This window comes from Sinocyclocheilus grahami, unplaced genomic scaffold, assembly GCF_001515645.1.
Source record: "Sinocyclocheilus grahami isolate Dianchi unplaced genomic scaffold, SAMN03320097.WGS_v1.1 scaffold1142.1, whole genome shotgun sequence".
Classification (NCBI taxonomy): domain Eukaryota; kingdom Metazoa; phylum Chordata; class Actinopteri; order Cypriniformes; family Cyprinidae; genus Sinocyclocheilus; species Sinocyclocheilus grahami.
In genome coordinates, this window is record NW_015506321.1 from 385,044 (window position 1) to 393,476 (window position 8,433).

Below are 8,433 nucleotides of genomic sequence, written 5' to 3' on the forward strand. Positions count from 1 at the left end.
ACTTTGGAGATAAACTGAGGCCCCCGGTCGGAGACGATGTCTTCGGGAATTCCGTAATAGCGGAAGACCTGGTTAAAGAGGAGCTCAGCTGTTTCCAGTGCAGTGGGGAAACCTCTGAGGGGTAGAAGGCGACATGATTTTGAGAACCGGTCAACTATAACCAGGATGCATGTGTTACCTTCAGAGGGGGGCAGGTCAGTGACAAAGTCTACCCCTAGGTGTGACCAGGGGCGATTTGGCACCGGTAGAGGAAGGAGTTTGCCAGATGGTAAATGGCGCGGGCTCTTGGACATGGCACAGTCTGGACATCCTTGCACGAACCTTCTCACATCCCTTGCCATATTGGGCCACCAGAAGCGATCTCGTAGCAGCGAGAGGGTGTTGTTGGCCCCTGGATGGCCAGTGCCTCGGGAGGAGTGAGCAGAGTGAATCAGTGGGGTGCGCTGTGTCCGTGGTACGTACTGGCATCCGGGAGGACAGCCCGGCGAATAGTTGGGAGCCGTGTTGGAGGCCACTGAAGGGGAATTCCATTCAATGGGACTGACGATCATCTGAGGTGGAATGATACCTTCCGGTTCTTCTGGGCCTTCCTCATGACTGTGAATACGAGACAAGGCATCGGCCTTGACGTTTCGGGGACCAGGGCGATAAGTAATGGTAAAATTGAACCTGGTAAAGAATAATGCCCATCGTGCTTGGTGGGGATTTAGATGTTTAGCTTCACGAAAATACTGGAGGTTTTTATGGTCGGTCAGTACAGTGAATGGATGGGCTGCCCACTCCAGCCAATGCCTCCACTCCTCTAGGGCCAGCTTGATGGCAAGGAGTTCTCTGTTGGCGATGTCATAGTTATTTTCCGCCTGGCTGAGCTTCCTTGAGAAGAAGGCACATGGGTGGAGTCGGGCTGGGTTCTCCTGCTGCTGGGACAGGACTGCCCCCACTCCTGTAGTGGAGGCGTCGACTTCCCTGACGAATGGGAGGTCGGGATCTGGATGCACTAGGAGTGGGGAGCTAGTGAAGGCTTTCTTGAGGGAGGAGAAAGCTTCTAAGGCCGCGGGAGCCAAGGACAGAGACTTGGGTTTCCCCTCTGAGTAGGTTAGTGAGGGGGCTGGTGATCATGCTGTAGTCGAGGATGAAGCGACTGTAGAAGTTGGCAAATCCGAGGAATCGTTGGAGCTCTTTGATAGTAGTGGGTTCTGGCCAGGAGGTTATGGCTTCCACCTTCCCCTCGTCCATCTGGATACCGGTACGATCAATGTTATACCCCAGGAACTGCACCGTGGGTTGGTGGAAGGTGCACTTTTCAGCCTTGAGGAATAGGTGGTGCTCTCTCAGGCGTTGGAGGACCTCCGCAATGTGCTGGCGATGTTCGGCCTGGCTCCGGGAGTAGATGAGGATGTCATCTATGTAGACAATAACGAATCGATGGAGAAACTCCCGGAGCACCTCATGCATAAAATCCTGGAATACGGAGGGGGCATTAGCAAGTCCATAGGGCATGACCAGATACTTGTAGTGGCCAGTAGGGGTCACAAAGGCAGTCTTCCATTCATCCCCCTCATGTATCCGGATGAGGTTGTAGGCACTGCGGAGGTCCAACTTCGTGAAAACGGTCGCTCCTCTGAGATTTTCCAGGGCGTTAGGGACTAGGGGATGAGGATATCGGAATTTGATGGTGTTTTTGTTTAATGCTCGGTAATCTATACAGGGCCTCAAGCCTCCGTCCTTCTTGGCCACGAAGAAGAAACTTGATGCAGCAGGGGAGTTAGATGGACGGATGTAACCTTGACCCAGCGCCTCCTTGATGTAGTCCTTGATGTAGGAAGCGACAGTGAATAGATTTTTCCCCGAGGCACTGGCTCACCCGGAATGAGATCTATGGCGCAGTCCCATGGCTGATGTGGTGGTAAACACGTCGTGAAAGGGGGCATAGTAGGCTGGAATATCTATGGATTGCTTCTCTAGGGGACTTTCAACGGAGGTTGAATTCACGGGAAGGACCTCCATGAGTTTCTTGGCTGGTGATGGAGTCACGGGGAAGCAATCCTTGCCCCACTTCAAAACTTCTCCCGTCTTCCAGGACAGAATGGGATTGTGCTTTACCAGCCATGGGCGCCCTAAGATGATGTCCGCCGTAGACCCTTCCAGAACCAGAAGATGAATGTCTTCCGTATGAAGTTGACCCAGTCAAAGAGTGATGGGGCCCACACGATATTGTACATGTCGGCGACATAGTGGTTTCCCAGTTATCGACTGGACCTGGTAGACTGTTTCAGTGGCGGTAGCTTGTAACTTGAGCTGGCGACAGAGGTTTCTGGAGATGAAGTTTCCTGCTGACCCGGAGTCGATAATTCGGCAATTGACATGGTACCCTGTTGCAAATGGTAGAGTTGCTCTCCCACGGCAGTATCTCCGTCTGTCCTTCCAAACACCTCGCGAAAATGCACCATGAAGTTCAGCAGATTGTGAATAATGGGGCTGGCCTGAGTCCAGATTGTTTCCGCCCATCGCAATGCAGGTCCTGTTAGCAGGGAGATAATAAAGGCAATTTTAGAAGTGTCAGTGGGATATGATTGCGGTTGCATTTCAAAAGTGAGGTTAAACTGGAAGAGAAATCCGTTGCAATCCTCCGCCGAACCAGAGTAGGGCGCCGGTCGGGCCATGGGACTGGCGCTGATGTTAGGCGAAGAAGTGCTGGTTGGGATGAATGAGGTGATGGGTGGTGATGGCGGCGATGCCAGTGGATTGCTTAGCACTCGTCGTAGTGAGTCTACGAGCTCCTGGAAGGGATCGGGGTTACTCATCTGTGCCGTCGGAGTTGGTCCGGAGACGAGGAGACACTAGGAGGAACACAGGAGGTAAGTAATGCAGGAAGTATTCAAAGGGAAGTAGTAGCAAAGTCATTGAGTCCTCTACGTGTATACGAGACCGGACAGTGAGTGTGTCTGAGGTGTGTGCTTTTATGCAGGCTGGTAATGAGGTGCTTGATTGGTGACAGGTGGAGGTGCTCAGAACTCAGGTGAGAGGGATCATTGTGATTGGGTGGTGGTGGAGCCTGGCCGATCTGTTACATATACTTACTTGCCGACAACCCGCCAAAATAAAAGCTTTCTGATTTTGTTTGAAAACTATGAAAATTCATATTTAAAAAGTTAATATTAGCATTTTATTTTTAAGTTTACTATAAAAAAATTTTTTATTTAATACTCCCTTTTTTATTTTATATTATCACACGTTATTATTTTATTCACCTGCTGCGGCATGTGTGGCATTCTTCCCATATTAACTCTGGGTGAGTTCGCAGACAACACTGTTTTTTACACGGTGTGATTGTACTCATTCCCCAAAGTGTTGAAGACTGACTCAAAAGGGAACATCTCGGGTCGCCGTGTAAAAACCTTCTTGAAGTTTACATGTAGCCTGCTCAGTCTTAAAGATTCTGAGATTGTGGCATCTGTCGTCAAGCTATATAGTGGGTGGCCCCTCCCATGGCTCAAACGGCCAAACGTCATTGGATATTGCAGGTGCAATAGCAGGATTTAATCAGGCTTCAGCATTTCTGAGAAAATTAGTTTTCCCCAAAGTGGCTTCCAGCTGCAATGTCTCGTTCCCTCCTCTGACGTTTATCAAGTTTTTGGTCCCACTTTATATTAAGTGGCCCTAATACCTGTGTACTTACATAGTAACTAGATGTGTACGTAGTATGTAACCACAGTGTAAGTACACATTGGTACATAGTATCTAGAGCTGTAATATTTCTGTAACTACACACATGTAACAACCCTCCGAATGGTTTGTGTAAGTACAAATGTGTTACAGGACATATATAACTACATTTTGTAACAACAATATGTATAAGAGTAATTGGAACAATTTGATCCAGGGGGTGGAGATGGGTAGGTTTAGGGGTGGAAATGGGATCCAGGGGGTGGAAATGGGTAGGTTTAGGGATATTGGATCTCTAGTTGGTGCACCCCTGTAATACCAGTGTACTTGCATGGTAACTCCTCAGGAACTGTCCACTTAATATAAAGTGTAACATTCTGGACCCCAACCACAATTATATTTAAAGCCTAACTTACTGGCCGCTGCTGTGTAACGTCCGAGTATTTACATGGTAAATCCATAGGAGTTGTTTACTTAATAAAAAGTGTAACAATTTCTTTACCAAAAAGTGCTGTTAGTCCTGTTACACATTTGTCCTTTCATTACCAAAAAGTGTTGTTACCAATGTCCTGTTACACATTTGTATTTACACATACCATTCAGTGGGTTGTTACATATGTTTAGTTACACAAACATTACAGCTGTAGATACTATGTACCAATGTGTACTTATACTGTGGTTACATACTATGTACACATCTAGTTACTAATTACACAGGTATTAGGGCCACTTAATATAAAGTGGGACCAATAGAGTTCCCCACACTGGGCGGAATTTGTCTTAAATTTAGTGACAGCAAAGCCAACCAATTTAAAGGAAAGATATGCTTGATCAATTTTCCTGTCATTTGAAATTACTCTCCCATCGACTTACTATTGCTTTGCCCTCTGTAATTTCATAGCTGGACCACCAATCACAGATCCAAAAGCTTTAGGTGGAAACATTCTAATAAGGAGAAAATGGGTGTCTTTCATTTAACCCTCATGCACTGAACTGGCATTTAACTCAACAGGCAAATTTGAAGAGTTTATTTCCACAGAAATTGTATTTATTTTATTTAGATGTTGTCAAATTATGAATTGCTTAAAATATGAAATGATTAATTTTTATTAAAAATAATATTTAAAAGTTTGTAATTTAAAAGAACAATGAATTTAAAAAATATATATATTGTTTTTACAATAGTTAAGGCCCTCAGAAAGTTGACAGTTCCCTTCTGGGTCTGAACTTATTTGCCCAGTACATTTTTATATATATAGGTTGTTCCCATATAGCATCAGCTACTGTCACAGTATCTCTGAGATGTTTAATAATTATATAATTACATATACATGCATACATGATTTATTTATGTTGTTGTTTGTTCTTTTTAATTCTACTTAACATTCTCTTAAGGGAGGCGAGGGGCTTGTTTCTGCCACTGAATAAAAATAAAAAAGGTAATTGCAACTTTTTTCCTGGTAATTGCAAGATTACATCTCCTAATTCAGTTTTTTCCCCGCTTGAATTGTGAGTTTATGGCTCAAAATTCTGACTTTATAACACGGAATTGCGAATTATAAAGTCAGAATTGTGAGAGATAAACTCGCAGTTGTAAGAAAGTAGTCAGTCTTTTTTCCCCTTCAGAACTGGACTTTATAACTTGCAAGTTTATATCACACAATTCTGAGATAAGAATAGCATAGTAAGTGTTTTTAAGTAATAGTCTTTGCTTTGGCTTTGTCATCACGGAAACATTGAACAAATCGTGTCTCCTGGTCCCTGGCATGAATACTGTGTCAACAATATTATGGTACCATTGTTCATTTGAATAAATAACTGTAAAAACATGGGAAAATCTACATTTACAAGGTAGTTTGACCTTGCATGGCAACATCAACAGGGCCTTCTACGACAACACCTCAGCAACAGCTGTGGTGTCTTTGTCCTGGTGGTTAAGTTTATAGAGCTGATGTGTAGCTTACTACTTGATTTTTAACCAATAAATGTATCTGTGTAAATGTGTTTAATGATAACCAATTCAGTATTCACTGTGCTTTGTGACATCAGGAGCCTTTGATTTTACAGAGATAAGTGAAATCTGCAATGATAAACCCCCATATTTTTAACAAGTAACCAACTTCTTTTTGTCTCAAACTGACATGCCCTGCATCAAGAGGTGGTAGTGTCTCCTCCTTTTGGAGAATTTCCCCTTGAGGTTTGTTCTCTTTCTTCCAGAGACAGAATAAAAATACTGAAGAGAATGTATGAGGTTTTATAAAATATTTCTGTACTCTCTTGCTGTATTTATGAACTTATTTGTATTATCTGCTGTCCTTTCAGGCACAAAAGCCAAACAGGTCTCAGTTGCAACTTTTGGAAATAAGGTGTCTTCATTTCTGAATGGGGACATCGGATGCCCATTTTCAATAGTTAGTTTGATTCTTTAGGGTCTTCATGAAAAGCCTATAACATACTTTGGTTAAAATTCCCGCAGAAAGACAACAAGTCGCTCAAACTGAAAGTAGCGGATTTGGAGGGACGCAGCAGGTGCCAAAATGTCTGGATCATTGGCTTACCTGAATCGATTGAGGGTCCCCGTCCAACAGTGTTTTTTCCCCAATTATTGGTTGACATTTTTGGTACGGAGGTTCTTGCTTTGCCCCCTGAGTTGGATCGAGTGCATCGCAGTCTCGCATCTAAGCCGGCCCCGGGTGAAAAGCGACGAATGTTTACCAACATTCATCTTGCGCTTTCATCGGTTCCAGGTCAAAGACTTGGTAAACATGGATCTCTGCTTTACAAAGGCCACACGATTCGCCTGTTTGACGACTACAGCCCTGACGTGTTGAAGCAGCGTGCCGAGTACAGAGGTTCCATGGCCGAGTTATACAAGCGTGGATACAAGCCGGCGCTCCTTTACCCAGCCAGACTTCGCATCACTTTACCTAACAGGGAGAAGACATGGATCCTGTCTGCTTCGGAAGCGATTAAATTTGTCCAGGACTCAAATACGAACTCGTAAGCAAACGAATTGACACACCTCTTGTTCATTAATGTCTCGTTGACACTGCTATTGAAGAGTTGGCCTCCTTTGTGTCTTAATTTCCTCATTATTTTGTTGTAGGCCAATATCTTGCTTATTTTTTACGAATTTCAAGTATATTGACTTTGTATTTCTGTATGTGTATGTGTGTGTATATATATATATATATATATATATATATATGTATGTATGTATATATGTATGTGTGTATGTATGTATGTAGATATGTATGTATATCTTCAGTAGTCTATTAAGGCTGTTTGGCTATTATAAGTCTTGGGCACTGCCCTTTTCTTTTTTTATGTTTCTTTAAAATGGGAAAAAAAACTTGATGTTTGATCTGTAAAGTTTAGCTGCATAATGCTGTGGGAGCGGTGCTAAAGGTATAGGGAAGTGTTAATCTCCGCTGATCATTGTATCAGAGTTTGTTTGTTGCTGTATCAGTTCTTTACAGCAACTGGGTTGGGGTTTGAATGTTCAATGTTAACCCCTTCTTCTTTCCTCCTTTTTTTTGTTATTTATTTTTTCTTTCTTTGCCTTTACTTGCAAGCTGATGCTTTACCATACTCTACCTCTTTTTTTATGTGCTGCTGGGAATTTCGCCTCAGTTGTTATGGGTGCAGATCTGTACAGGTTTACTGCCTTTAAAATTACTTCTTTATGTTAAGTTGTAATGTAAAATCGACAGCAAGTGGTGCATTAAGATTTACTAGCTGGAATGTGAAGGGGCTGAATTCACCCGTGAAACGCAATAAAGTATTTGATCATTTAAAACATTTAAACACTAAAATTGCATTTTTGCAGGAGACCCATCTTAAACCAGCGGACCATCTTAAACTTCGTAGAGGATGGGTAGGCCAACTCTATCACTCTTCATTTTCTAGTAAGGCTCGTGGAACTGCTATCCTTGTGCACAAGTCAGTACCCTTTTCTGTATCTAAAGTCATATCGGACCCCAATGGTCGTTTTATAATTGTTACAGGGAAAGTCTGTGGCACTACTCTGATCCTGGCTAATGTATATGGCCCAAACTGGGATAATGAGGATTTCTTTAAAAAATTGCTCTATTCTCTTCCAGATATAGACTCTTCTCATCTTATTCTCGGTGGTGACTTCAATTGTTGTCTCGATCCCATGCTAGATCGCTCGTCTAATAAGCCCCTCTCTCCATCTAAGTCATCCAAAGTCATCCAACTGTTTACGGAGCAGTATGCAGTTTCGGATGTATGGCGCTTTTTCAATCCTACCAATAAGCAATTTTCTTTCTTTTCTCCCGTGCACGGTACTTTTTCACGAATCGATCTCTTTCTTATTGACAAGAAGTTGCTCCCTTCTGTTAGTTCCTGTTTCTACAATCCTATAGTTATTTCAGATCATGCTACTGTCATAATGGATATTTCATTTCCTGGTAGATCTTTATCGCGATCCCCATGGCGCTTTAACTCGTCATTACTTTCCGATTCAGATTTCATTACAACCATTGACAGCCGCATTGATCTTTTCATCTCCACCAATGTTACTCCAGATGTGTCAGCGTCTACAATTTGGGAGGCATGCAAAGCTTATCTGCGTGGAGAGATAATATCTTATTCTGCTTTTCGCAGGAAGTCCACTGTCGAAAAGAGCTTCTCGATTTCTAAGGAACTGGCAGATATACAGTCCAGATGTGTTGACGCAAATGACCCTGAACTTATAAAAGAATTGCTTATGAAAAAGGCTGAATTTGATATTTTGACTGCTGA